The sequence below is a fragment of the Mesoplodon densirostris genome, chromosome 20 (assembly GCF_025265405.1).
Source record: "Mesoplodon densirostris isolate mMesDen1 chromosome 20, mMesDen1 primary haplotype, whole genome shotgun sequence".
NCBI lineage: Eukaryota > Metazoa > Chordata > Mammalia > Artiodactyla > Ziphiidae > Mesoplodon > Mesoplodon densirostris.
In genome coordinates this window covers 41,893,856-41,907,580 of record NC_082680.1, presented here as the reverse complement: position 1 = coordinate 41,907,580, position 13,725 = coordinate 41,893,856, and the positions used below count along the sequence as shown (strand labels likewise).

General features: G+C 47.5%; 1 pseudogene; it reads right to left on the bottom strand.

Moving 5' to 3' along the window:
• Positions 1 to 731: 731 nt before the first annotated feature.
• On the bottom strand, positions 732 to 2,118 carry LOC132481195 (uncharacterized protein C2orf78-like; annotated as a pseudogene).
• Between the last annotated feature and the right edge of the window lie 11,607 nt (positions 2,119 to 13,725).

The following is a 13,725-nucleotide window of genomic DNA, read 5'->3' as shown; positions in this document are numbered from 1 at the left end:
TCATTTCCCTCCTGATGCAGCACTTCCCTTGGCCCTGCCCCTATCGTCAGCTGACCCTAGGATAACTCTGAGCCCTAGCCACCTCTCTGGGAGATTTCCCTATACCCCCACTATAATCACACCTGCATAAGGCAACTCAAACCTTTCAGACATGTGTCCTGAACCTCTTGTTTTCTTAAATACCTCTGTGGTGGTTGTGAGACTTAAGGCCAACCTCCCCAAGAGACTTTTTCTATTTCTTCTAGTAAACCTAGACTCACCTTCCGTCATCTTCAGCTCTACTCACATTTTGTTCTTTCAACCCTGACCTCTGACCCTGCTTTTCACTTCTGCCCTTTCACCCTCACTCCTGCTTCCTTTCTTAAATCCATGAATCTATTTCGACCTTCCTGGCCCTGGGCCACGTTCCTTCCTCTTTCCTCAGTTTTTACCCCTTTCCTCCCCTTTCCTTCATACTCCCATCCGACTTTCAGTCCTTCCTTTCTCATGCAGACTTTGATTCCAACCCCATCAAACACAAAACAAAACCAAAAAAATAAAGCACGCCAGAGTTATCAGCATCTCAAAATTCAAAAGGTTTATTACTCATCTATGAATTCTATTACATTTACTTATTCAGTTTTATTGTTTTAAAGTATTTCAAAATAAATAGAGAAATTTATACCTATCTTATGTATATAAGGAAGAACAGCTGGTACCCAAGGTGGCCCGAACAATCTTAGCAGCTCTTACTATAAATATCCGTAGTTGTCAGCAATTTCCATTTCTTTTTGCCTCTCAGTGAAAAACTGCAGCTTCCCCAAAGAGGTGTATTTGGAAGCATTCACACGTTCTTGTTGAGCCCGCCTCTTCATGGGCTCCCGCTCTGGTCTGTGCTCTTGTTCGATGGGCTTTGACATGACTGGCTCAGAAACGTTGGGTTCCCTCCATGGTCTTCGTTGCGTGCTGAAGTCTTGGAGTAGAAATGCGGTTTGGAGCTTGGGTGGGGAGTGGCGCTTAGTCACAGCAGGGGGTACAGGCTCCCGCTGGAGCGAAGTGCCAGATGAAGTTTGTAGGGTGCAGGCCTAGGAGCAACAGGCTGAGGGACACTAGGCTGGGTATGGTCGGTCCAACCCGGATGGGTTGGGTTGGTCACAGTTGGCTGAGGTTGTTTGGCAGGACCTGGCAAAGAGGCAGGAGCTGGCTGGGATGAAGTGGCTGCAGCAGGTTGAGCCGAGTTGGTAGAGGCAGTCTGGGCACGGTCCGCCACAGTAGGCAGATGTGAGACCAGAGACTGTGGCCTCCAAGGAGCAGGTCGAGCTTGAGGCTTGTCCCAGGCAGAAAAAGTCAGAGGTATCAACTTGACCTTCCCACGAGGAGGCAAGTGATACTGGGATGGAGATGGAAACTCTGTTTCAGCACTGCTGTCTGGTTTCTGGGTTTTGACTTGAGGTTTCTCAGGGCTCTTACCCTCACGTGGGGTACGCTGCCATGGCTGGCTAGCTGGGGTGACTGGGGGTCTTTGGGGTTGCTTGAATTTCCCAAGACCCGACAGGAAGAGAGCCCAGTTTTCTTGTCATTCTTCTCCCCCAGTGCATGAAAAACCTTCGCAGACTCCAGCATGCACATGCCTAGGGAGGTTTGAGGCTTTTTAAAGCTCTCTTGGATAAGCTCAGTTTGGTGTTCCTCCCGCTTCATCTGGGGAATTGTTGGCTTCTCTTCTGCCTTGACTTTGCTCCCTGACTGCTTATTCTCTTCAGCCTTCTTTCTTCCCCTGGCCCTTGTGGTCTTTTCCTGCCCATGGCTCTTAGTTTTGCTGATCTTTCTGGATGCAGTTTTCTGAGGTTTCCCTTTAGAATGCTTGGCCGTGTTCACAGGAGCCCTGTCACTGACTGCAGCATTGCATGGAACCACTTCTCCCCCTAACAGGCACTCTGGATTCTTTGGCTGGATTTTGGCCTTGGGAGCACCACTGATCGGCTCAGAGGCTTTATGTTTGTTCTTCCTGGGTTGATCAGAGGGAACCTTTAGGACACTTGGCTTTTCCTGTACCTGATTCATCTTAAGATGAATGGCTCTGGTGTCTTTGGCTTTCATCACGTCGGGACCTTTGGATTGATCAAGACCTTTCAAAGAATTAAAGATATATTAGTAAAAATGCATAACAAGCAACAACATTCAATCAATGTGAATGTATAGGTAGGCAAATTATATATAGACAAGTATTTCCATTGAAACTGGTACAAAGCAGACAGCCAAATAATAAGTGTAAAAGAATTTCATTATTGTGCTCATTCATATTTTTACCCAGCAAGTACCAGGTATTAAGCCTGGTAGAAATATATATTTCAAAGAATAGAAATAGATCATAAGCAGAAAGGAAGCTTAAAAAGTATCAAGAAGGGTTTTGTATTTATCCTAGAACTTAGATTATAATCATCTTCAACATCCAAGAAGATGACATCCCAAAACCTAGAAAAACCATCATCACTTGAATCCAATTAAAAAAGATTTTCAAATGTAAGAAAATCCAAAGGACTCCACAATATTGTTTTAGATAAATGCAGATTGTTTTTTTCCCGCGCCGCGTGGCCCTGGCAGTGAAATCACTGAGTCCTAACCACTGGACCGGCAGGGAATTCCCTCAATGTGGAACTAGAGATGTGGGGCTTGACATTTTCTTTTCTTTCTTAGGTAGCTCAGATCTAAAAAGGAACGGTGGCTGTTGATCAATGTGCTCTCTGTGTTAGGAGGGAAAGAACTGTAAAGATGAAAAGCAACCTTGCCGTAGAACCTACATATCACACAAAGGAAATAGTCCTTCTGATTCAACTTAGAAGATATCATTTAAAACTTTTAATTGGTAGTATGTCTACATAGTTTAAAAATTAGAAAGAATAAAACATTGGAAAGCAGATCCCTAGATAACCACTTTGGTTTCTTGTATATAGGAAGCATCATTACTAAAACATATTTCTAAAATGTTGATATTCAAAAGTATCAAGTGCCAACTGTATTCAGAGAGGCAATAAAAGAAAAAAACACTGAGTATGACTTTTCTGATAATCTGCCTTTCCTGGTGCTACCCTGTTCTGGGCTTACTTTCCTCCTTAGTCTGTTAAAATAAGGGTTTGCTACAATCCACTTTGTTTTGTGCTGCTCTGAGCAGAATTCACTCTATGCTGTTTCTGCTTCAATTTAAAATCTTTGGTTCCAATCAACATTCCACTGCAAACTACGTTTTACTTGAGAGCTCCTCTATGCTTTCCCTCTTCATTCTTATATTTTTTCCTATCACTTGGTTCCTGTCGGTCTGGGCTGATGAAAACAATCCTAAACTTCCTTACGTTTGACTCTGGGCCTCCCTACAGCCCAGTACTCTCCATCCTCTCTCCCTATTTTCTCCTTTCAACTAGTCGAAATATTAGTGGAGGGAGACCATTAGAGATGGAACATCTTGCTATATATTGCTAGTTTTCTATGTCACCTGGCGTTTCTATGTTTCTGTTGAAACACTCTTGAGAAGTCTCTGATATCATTTTCTACATGGGTACCCTTTAAGGCTCAATATTAGAAAGGGATCAGAGTGATCAAGCAATGTAGTATCCTAACCTAACAGAGAAGGAAAAAATCAGTCGTTGTGAGACAGTCAATGATTTGTCCAAAGTCACACAGATAGTAAATGCCAAAGTCAAAAGTGAAATTAGGTCTCCAGACTTGTAGTTCGATACTTTCCCTCATTATTCCTTGCTAGTTTGAATCTACTGCTAAATTTAGGGGCAAAGTTAATCTGACGAAAAACTTTAAAAAGTTTCTTTTCTTACCTGACATGGTCAGAGAAGAGGAAACATCACCTGCAGGTAGAAGGGATGAGGAGGCAACACCAGAAGATGTCTGAGTGGCTGCAGCTGAACAGTACAAACGTCACTGGTCACTGGGCACTGGTCCCTGGTCCATTGTGATGACCCGACTTCATTTATGACAACTCCACCGAGACCCCAAGACTCTACCAAGTGCTAGTAGGTTTGGTAGGAGAATGATGTGATAAAGCAGGCAGTTGAGAGATATGAGATAGCCAGTGGGGAGGGCCGATCCCCAAGAGGAAGGTGGGGATGGGTGGAGAGGGTGTAGGAGAGCTAAAACACCACCTAAATTTCTGAGCTCTGGGGAGGAAATCCTAGAAGACAGATTTACCTCCCCCGGGCTCTGACATTAGGGAAAACATGGCAACGTTTCTTACAGACGTTCATTAATATAATTAACAAACAGTTACTTATAGTCTACAGAGTATTATATTTTATGTATCATATACTTAGAGCTATATATATGTTATTTAATTAACATCCTTAGGAAGGAAAGAGCCATCTAGTTTGAAGTATTACAGTTGTTCTGAAATCATATCTGTCTAATTCGTGAACTTACAGCAGCTTTTAAGGAGCAAAAGTAGGGATTCAGAAGCTCTTTTTGTAACTCGGTTAAAGAGTAGCATGAAGTTTGCTGAGTGTACCTTGTGGGGAATGTTGTGGTCCAGGGCTCTTCTGTTTTAGTTTCTTCTCCTTGACTCCTGCCTTCCTTGGGCTGGGCTAGGCTTGGCCAGGTTGGACTTACATTTCTCTTCTGCTTTCTTTCTTTTTTTCCCCCATTTTGGGCATTGTTTCTATGACAAGCCTTGATCTTGCATTCTTACCCTCATGGATGTTACTTGCTGTCAACTTCCAGCAGCAGGAGCCTTCTTTTCAGTGCATGATGCTTCACAGAATAGACTCTGCCCATTGGAAGCAAATAGCAGAGAGCTAGGAGACAGAGCTGGTTGCAGACCTTTCCTCCTCCAGCCTTTGGCTGCAATTCTTTTGCCCATAATTTGCTACCTATGTTTCCTTGGGCCACACTGGTATCCTGCCATCCAGCTCTTTTATATGTGACGGACATTCTGAATACTGTCCCTTTTTCTTTGCACAGAAGCATATACAGTGTGGCAGTTACTGTAATCTCCTCCCCCTTTCAAACAGCCACTCTAGAATCTTGGACCTCTAGGATTCTCTGTCTTGTATGCTTGGGGGCAAGGCCAAGCAAAATGAAGAGGAGAATAATTAGAGAAGGAAGAGGACGTTGCTGGAGAACTGGGAGCAGATAAGGTGAAAGGGCCCAGGAGAAAAGAGATTCATGTAGATTTGTTGGTTTCTGTGGGAAACAAGTAGACACACTGTGGCCGCAGTTTGTATGACCAGAGCAGACAGTCATAGATATAAGTAGCTCGATAGTGCAACTGCCATGAATTCTGAACACTAAAGGGAACAGTCTTACAGGTATTTCTCATTGTGTTTTTTGTCATATTACCTTCTTAATAGAATTCACTGGTATGTTTGTAGAATACAGATTTTTTAAATGGTTATTTAAATGGTCTAAATGGTTATTTAATTTTTTTAAAATTTTTTAAAATGGTTATTTCCTTGCCATATTTTTAAGGACTCCAACATTGTAAGATATATTGCATGTTTTCCTCGTGAAGATTTTTTTATCTTGAAGCATCATGAACGAACTTGACCTGTTGGATTTTGTGGAGAAAGTGTAAAAAGGGTCTGTGAAAAAGACACTGTAGTGAGTCGCATTATGCATCCAAGCGTAAGGAGCAGATATCTGCCATCAGCCCAATTTGGCCTGGATTGCCTCTGTTTTAGTTCCCGTGGTTAGTGCTTTTCTCCCTAACTGCTCTTGTGACGGTGATAATGTGAGTAAGGGCTGATGGCTGTTGATTTATATGTGAGGTTAGCTGGTTTGAGGGAGGAAATCTATGGACCTAGTCATTTTCCTTGGTGGTAAGCTTTCAGGGAGGGGTGCAAAGATTGATCTTTCTGGGGACTTTTCTAGTACCAGGAAGATATCCCGTAGAGGGGACCTCGAAAGACACACGTGTAATTTTTAGGCCTGTTTTTCCTGTTATGAGATATGAGTTGTTTCACTGATGGGGATGATGCTTATCTGAGAAGAAATGGTGAAAGGTGTTGTAGTATAGAGATGTGGCTTAAGCTTTTAAGTTTTTCTCAGGGTTTTTCCCCTAAGCTTCCTACTTCAGATGGCCTACTTACATGGTACTAGTATGTGATGTGAGGCTAACAACTCACTAACTACCTGCAAGCCAGATCAGTCTCTTTTCTCTATATGGGATCCAAGGAAAGTAAGGGACCCATAGCTACTGCAGGTTAGGGTGGGTGGTGTGAGATTGGGGGAAGTGTGGTAAGATATTTTGGTATCAGTAAAATATTGACATATTAAAATATTCCGTTCCAACATTCAGTTCTATTGAGGCAAACCCTTAGTTAGGCTTTTCCTGGTTCCTAGCCTATGTAACTTATTTTCTCTCCCTAGTTCCAGCCATTTAACTTGAGCTTGCAGGCTCAGCTTCATCCTAACCTCTAAAAAATCTTACATGTAGGGGAAAGAAACTAAAGACCTCTCTTTCAACACTTAGGAACATCAGGCCCTACCCTGACCTGAACCTTTATTCTTAGAGTTAGGGTACAGTATTGTCCCCTATACCCACTTCCTGCATTTTGAACCCATCAGGTTAACTGAGACATGTCTTGGTGTAACATCCCCAATTTGTCTACCCCTGAGGCTCTCCTTAATTCTTCCCATTGTCACATTGTGATTTAATTAAATACTGGAATCCCTCAAACCCTTGCATGGTACCTGAGGCCCTATGGGATACTCATCGATTTTGTTAGTGTCAAGTACTTAGCTCTGTGATTCTCCAGATATCCCTTGCTCCTATATTTTCCATGCGAGCATACTACATACCCATTAAGGCATTGTTTCATCTCATGTTGCACCCACTCCCATCGAGAGGCCTACTCTTTGCTACTTCCCATACTTTCTGGAAACCCTGTTATGGCCAGGTCTGGACTGTTTTGTGTAGCCACCCAAAGCCTGTGTCTTTAGCAAGCTGGAACTATAAGCTCAACATAGATTTTCTAGTTTCTGATAGATTTATGTCACAATTTGTACATTGTCATGTCTATAGATATTTCTATCAGTTGTACTTTTTGGCCATTACATGCCTGTTGGATAATTTTCATCAATTGCAAAAGAATATTTTATGATTTAGCACCAATTCGACTGTTCCTAATTGTAAGTTTGTACGTTGTGTACGTTGTGCTCACTTGTATCTTTTCTTTATCCAAATAGTACTTTACTAGTATTGTCCCATTTGTAATTATGTGGAAGCTTTCAGAATTGTAAATAAATGCTTGTGGAATGAAACTTGGTTAGACTATGACTGTGCCAGAGTGCACACATCACCAAGGGGATGGAAAACAGGAAGGAACCACCTCACACCAGAGGGCCCATATCACCAAGATGATGAAGCACCCAGCAGGATCCACTTCACACCAGAGGGCCTAAATCACCAAGGGGATGGGAACCAGGTAAGAATGACATCACAGAAGAGTGCCACATCATAAAGGGGATGAGACCCCAAGCTATATCCACCTCACACCAGTGGGCCCACATTATAAAAATGTGAGGACGCCATGAGGTTCCACCTCACACCAGAGGGACCAGATCAACAAGGGGATTGGTACCCAGCAGGATCCACCTCACACCTGCGGGCCAACATCACCATGTCAATTGGATCCAACAGGTGCTACCTGACAGCTGAAGGCCCACATCATAAAAGGTGAGGAACACAGCAGGGACCACCTCACAGTAGAGGGCCAATATCACCAAGGGGATGGGAACAAGGTAGGAATGACCTCACAGCAGAGGGCCCACCTCATAAAAATACGAGGAACCCAGCAGTTCTGACCTTACAACAGAGGGCACACATCACTGAGGCGATGAGGAACTCTTTAGGATCGACCTCACACCACAGGGCCCACATCACCAAGGGCATGGGAACGAGGCAGCAGTGACCTCACACCAGAGGGCCCACATCATCAAAAGTTGAGAATCCAAGCAGGAGGGAACTCACACCAGAGGGCCCACATCATAAAATGGTGAGAATCCAAGCAGGAGGGAACTCACACCAGAGGGCCCACATCATAAAATGGTGAGAATCCAAGCAGGAGGGAACTCACACCAGAGCACCCACATCATAAAATGGTGAGAATCCAAGCAGGAGGGAACTCACACCAGAGGGCCCATATCACCATGGTAAAGAGGCCCCCAGTAGGATCCAACTCACACCAGAGGGCGTACATATCACAAAGATGGGGACCATGCAGGAGGGAACTCACACCAGAGGGTCCACATCTCTTAAGGGGATGGAATCCTGGCAGGGACCACCTCCCACCAGACGTCCCACATCATAAAATGGTGAGGAACCCATCCGTTGTGACCTCACACTAGATAGCCCACATCATCAAGAGGATGGGAACCAGGCTGGAGCCACCTCACACCAGAGGGCGAACATGATGAAGGGGATGAAGAACCCAGCAGGATCCAACTCACACCAGAGGGCCCACATCACCACAGGGATGAGTCTCCCAGCAGATTCCACCTCACACCAGAGGGCGCCCATCACCAAGGGCATGGGAACCAGGAAGGAATGACCTAACACATGAGGGCCCACAACATAAAAAAGTGAGGAACCCAGCAGATGTGACCACTCACCAGAGGGCAATGTCACCCAGTGGATGGGAAACCACCAAGATCCACCTCACACCAGAGGGCCCTCATCACAAAGGGGTTGGGAACCAGGCAGGAGCTACCTTACAGTACAAGGACCACATCATAAAACGTGAGGAACCCAGCAGGAACCATCTCACACCAGATGGCCCACATCACCAAGGGGATGGTACCAAGGAAAGAGTGACCTCACACAAGAGGGCCCACATCACCAAGTGTTTGACACACCTAGCAGGATCCACCTCATACCAGAGGGACAGCATCACAAAGGTGATGGACACCAGGCAGCAGTGACCTCTCACCACAGGGCCCACATCACCAAGGGGATGGGAACCAGGAAGGAGTGACCTCACACTAGAGGGCATACATAACCTAGGGGATGGGAAACAGAATGAACTGACCTCACACCAGAGGGACAACATCAGCAAGGGGATGGGAACCAGGCAGGAAACCTACAGCAGAGGGCCAAAATCGCCAAGGGGATGAGGCACCTAGCAGGATACACCTCACAGAAGAAGGCCCATAGCACCAAAGGAATGGCAATCAGACAGGAGTGAACTCACACCAGAGGGCCCACATTATATAAAGTTGAGAAACCCAGCAAGAGTGACCTCACACCAGATGATCAACATCACCAAGAGGATGAGGTACCAAGCAATATCTGCTTCATACCACAGGGCCCACATCACAATCGGGATGGGAATCGGGCAGAAACCACCTCATATCAGAGGGCCCACACCATAAAATGTGAGAAACCAAGGAAGAGTGACCTCACAGCAGAGGGCACACATCACCAAGGGAATGTGCATATGGAAGGACTGATTTCACACCAGAGTGCCCACATCATGAAGAGGATGAGGCACCAAGCAATATTCATCTAACAAACACCAGAGGGCCCACATCACAAACAGAATGGGAATCAGGCAGGAGTGATCTCACAACAGAGGGCCCACGTCATAAAGAGAGAAACCCAGCAGGAGTGACCACACAATATACGGCCCACATCACCAAGGGCTTGAAGCACCCAGCAGGATCCACCTCACACCAGAGGAAAAACATCACAAAGGAGATGGATACCAGGCATCAGTGACCTCACACCACAGGGCCCACATCACCAAGGGGATGGGAACCAGGCAGGAGTGACCTCGCACTAGAGGGCACACATAACCTAGGGGATGGGAACCAGGCAGGAGTGAACTCACACCAGAGGGTGAATATCATCAAGGGGATGAGGATCCCAGCAAGATCCACCTCATACCAGAGGGCCCACATCACAAAGGGGATGGTAATCAGGCAGAAACCACCTCACACCAGAGGGCCCACACCATAAAATGTGAGAAACCAAGGAAGAGTGACCTCGCAGCAGAGCGCCCTCATCAACAAGGGGATGGGAACCAGGCAGAGTGACCTTACCCTAGAGGGCCCACATCACCAAGGGAAAGTGCATCAAGAAGGAATGACTTCACACCAGAATGCCCATATCACCAAGGGGATATGAAACAGGCAGAACTGACCTCACGCTAGAGGGCCCACATCATCTAGGGGATGATGCACTCAGCAGGATCCACCTCACACAAGAGGAACCACATCACAAATGGATCCGCACCCAGCAGGATCCACCTCACACCAGAAGGCCAACATCACCATGGCAATTGGAACCAAGCAGGAGCTACCTCACAGCAGAAGGCCCACATCTTGAAAAGGCGAGGAACAGCAGGGACCACCTCACAGCAGAGGGCCCACTTCAGCAAGGGGATGAGGCAACCAGAAGTATTCACCTCACACCAGAGGGCCAACATCACCAAGGGTATGGGAACCAGGTAGGAATTACCTCACATCAGAGGGCCCACATCTTCTAAATGTGAGGAACACAGCAGTTCTGACCTTACACCAGAGGGCACACATCACCAAGACAGTGAGGAACCCTTCAGGATACACCTCACACCACAGGGCCCACATCACCAAAGAGATGGGAACCAGACAGATTGACCTCACCCCAGAGGACCCACATCACCAAGGGGATATGAAACAGGCAGAACTGACCTCACGCTAGAGGGCCCACATCATCTGGGGGATGAAGCACTCAGCAGGATCCACCTCACACCACAGAGACCACATCACCAAGGGATCAGTGCCCAGCAGGATCCAGCTCACACCAGAAGGCCAACATCACCAAGGCAATTGGAACCAAGCAGGAGCTACATCAGAGCAGAAGGCCCACATCATAAAAAAGTGAGGAACACAGCAGGGACCACCTCACAGCAGAGGGACCACTTCAGCAAGGGGATGAAGCAACCAGCAGGATCCATCTCTCACCACAGGGTGCACATCACCATGGGGATGAGAAACAGGAAGGAGTGACCTCACACCAGACGGCCCACATCATAAAAAGTTGAGAAACCAAGCAGTAGGGAACTCACACCAGAGGGCCCACATCTCCATGTTAAAGAGGCACCCAGTAGGATCCACCTCACATCAGAGGGCCCACATCACAAAGGGGATGGGAATCAGGCAGGAGTGACCTCACACCAGAGGGCCCACATCATAAAGAGGTGAGGAACCCATCCGTTGTGACCTCACTGTATATAGCCTGCATCATCAAGAGGATGGGAACCAGGCAGGAACCACCTCACACCAGAGGGCGAACATCATCAAGGTGATGAGGAACCCAGCAGGATCCAACTCACAAGAGAGGGCCCACATCGCCAAGGGGAGGAATCTCCCAGCAGGATCCACCTCACACCAGAAGGCCCACATCACCAAGGGTATGGGAACCAGGTGAGAGTGTACTCACTCCAGAGGGCCCATATCACCAAAGGAATGAGGAACCAAGCAATATCCATCTAACACCAGAGGGCCCACATCACAAACAGGATGGGAATCAGGCAGGAGTGACCTCACAACAGAGGGCCCACATCATAAAAAGTGAGAAGCCCAGCAGGAGTGACCACACAACATAGGGTCCACCAAGGGTTTGAGGCACCCAGCAGGATCCACCACACACCAGAGGGACAACATCACAAAGGGAATGGATATCAGGCATCAGTGACCTCACAGCAGAGGACCAACATCAGCAAGGGGATGGGAACCAGGCAGGAACCACCTACAGCAGAGGGCCAAAATCACCAAGGGTATGAGGCACCTAGAAGCATACACCTCACACAAGAAGGCCCATAGCACCAAGGTGATGGGAAGCAGGCAGGAGTGAACTCACACCAGAGGGCCCACATTATATAACGTTGAGAAACCCTTCAGGAGTGACCTCACAACAGATGATCCACATCACCAAGGTGATGAGGCACCAAGCAATATCCACTTCACTCCAGAGGGCCCACATCACAAAGGGGATGGAAACCAGGCAGAGTGAACTCACGCCAGAGGGCCCACATCACCAAGGGAAGGTGCATCAAGAAGCACTGACTTCACACCAGAGTGCCCACATCATCAAGGGGATCTGAAACAGGCAGAACTGACCTCACGCTAGAGGGCCCACATCATCTGGGGGATGAGGCACATCACCAAGGGATCAGTACCCAGCAGGATCCACCTCACACCAGAAGGCCAACATCACCATGGCAATTGGAACCAAGCAGGATCTACCTCACAGCAGAAGGCCCACATCATAAAAGGGTGAGGAACACAGCAGGGATCACCTCAAAGCAGAGGGCCCAATTCATCAAGGGGATGAGGCAACCAGCAGGGACCACCTCACACCAGAGGACCTACATCACCAAGGGGATGGGAACCAGGCAGGAATGACCTCACAGCAGAGGGCCCACATCATAAAAATGTGAAGAAGCCAGCAGTTCTGACCTTACACCAGAGGGCACAAAACACCAAGGCGACGAGGAACCCTTTAGAATCGACCTCACACCACAAGGCTCACGTCACCAAGGGCATGGGAACCAGGCAGGAGTGACTCACACCAGAGGGCCCACATCATCAAAAGTTGAGAAACCAAGCAGGAGGGAATTCACACCAGAGGGCCCACATCACCATGGTAAAGAGGTCCCTAGTAGGATCCAACTCACACCAGAGGGTGCACATCACAAAGGGCATGCAGACCATGCAGGAGTGACCTCACACCAGAGGGACCACATCATGAAAAGGTGAGAAACCAAGCAAGAGTGACCTCACAGCAGAGGCCCCACATCAAAAAGGGGATGGGAAAATGGCAGGAGTGATCTCACAGCAGAGGGCCCACATCATAAAAAGTGAGAAACCCAGCAGGAGTGACCACACAACATAGAACCAACATCACCAAGGCTATGAGGTACCCTTTAGGATCCACCTCACACCACAGGGCCCACATCACCAAGGAGATGGGAATCCGGCAGGAGTTACCACATACTAGAAGACCCACATCATAAAAAGGTGAGAAACCTAACAAGAGTGACCTAACGCAAGAGGGCCCACATCAACAAGGGGAAAAGGAACCCAGCAGGATCCACTTCACACTACAGGGCCCACATCAGCAAGGGGTTGGGATCCAGGCAGTAACCACCTCACACCAGAGGGCCCACATCATAAAATGGTGAGAAACCAAGCAAGAGTGACCTCACAGCAGTGGGCACACATCACCAAGGGTATAGACACCAGGCAGGAAACACCTCAAACCACAGGGTCCACCTCACCATGGGGATGAGGCTCCCAGCAGGATACACCTCACACCAGAGGGCCCACATCACAAAGGGGATGGATACCAGGCAACAGTGACCTCACACCACAGGGCCTGCATCACCAAGGGGATGGGACTCAGGCTTGAGTGACCTCATACCAGAGAGCCCATATCACCAAGGGGAAGAGGCACCCACTCGGATCGACCTCACACCAGAGGACCCGCATCATAAAGGGGATGGGAACAAGGCAGGAAGAAACTCACACCAGAGGGCACATATCACCAAGGGGATGAGGCACCAAGCACTATCCGCCTCACACCAGAGGGCCCACATCACAAAGTGGATGGGAATCAGGCAGTAGTGATCTCACACCAGAGGGCTCACATCATAAAAAGGTGAGGAACCAATCAGTTGTGACCTCACACTAGAGGGTCCACATAAACAAGGGAATGGGTATCAGGCAGGAACAACCTCATACCAAAGGGCCAACATCACCAAAGTG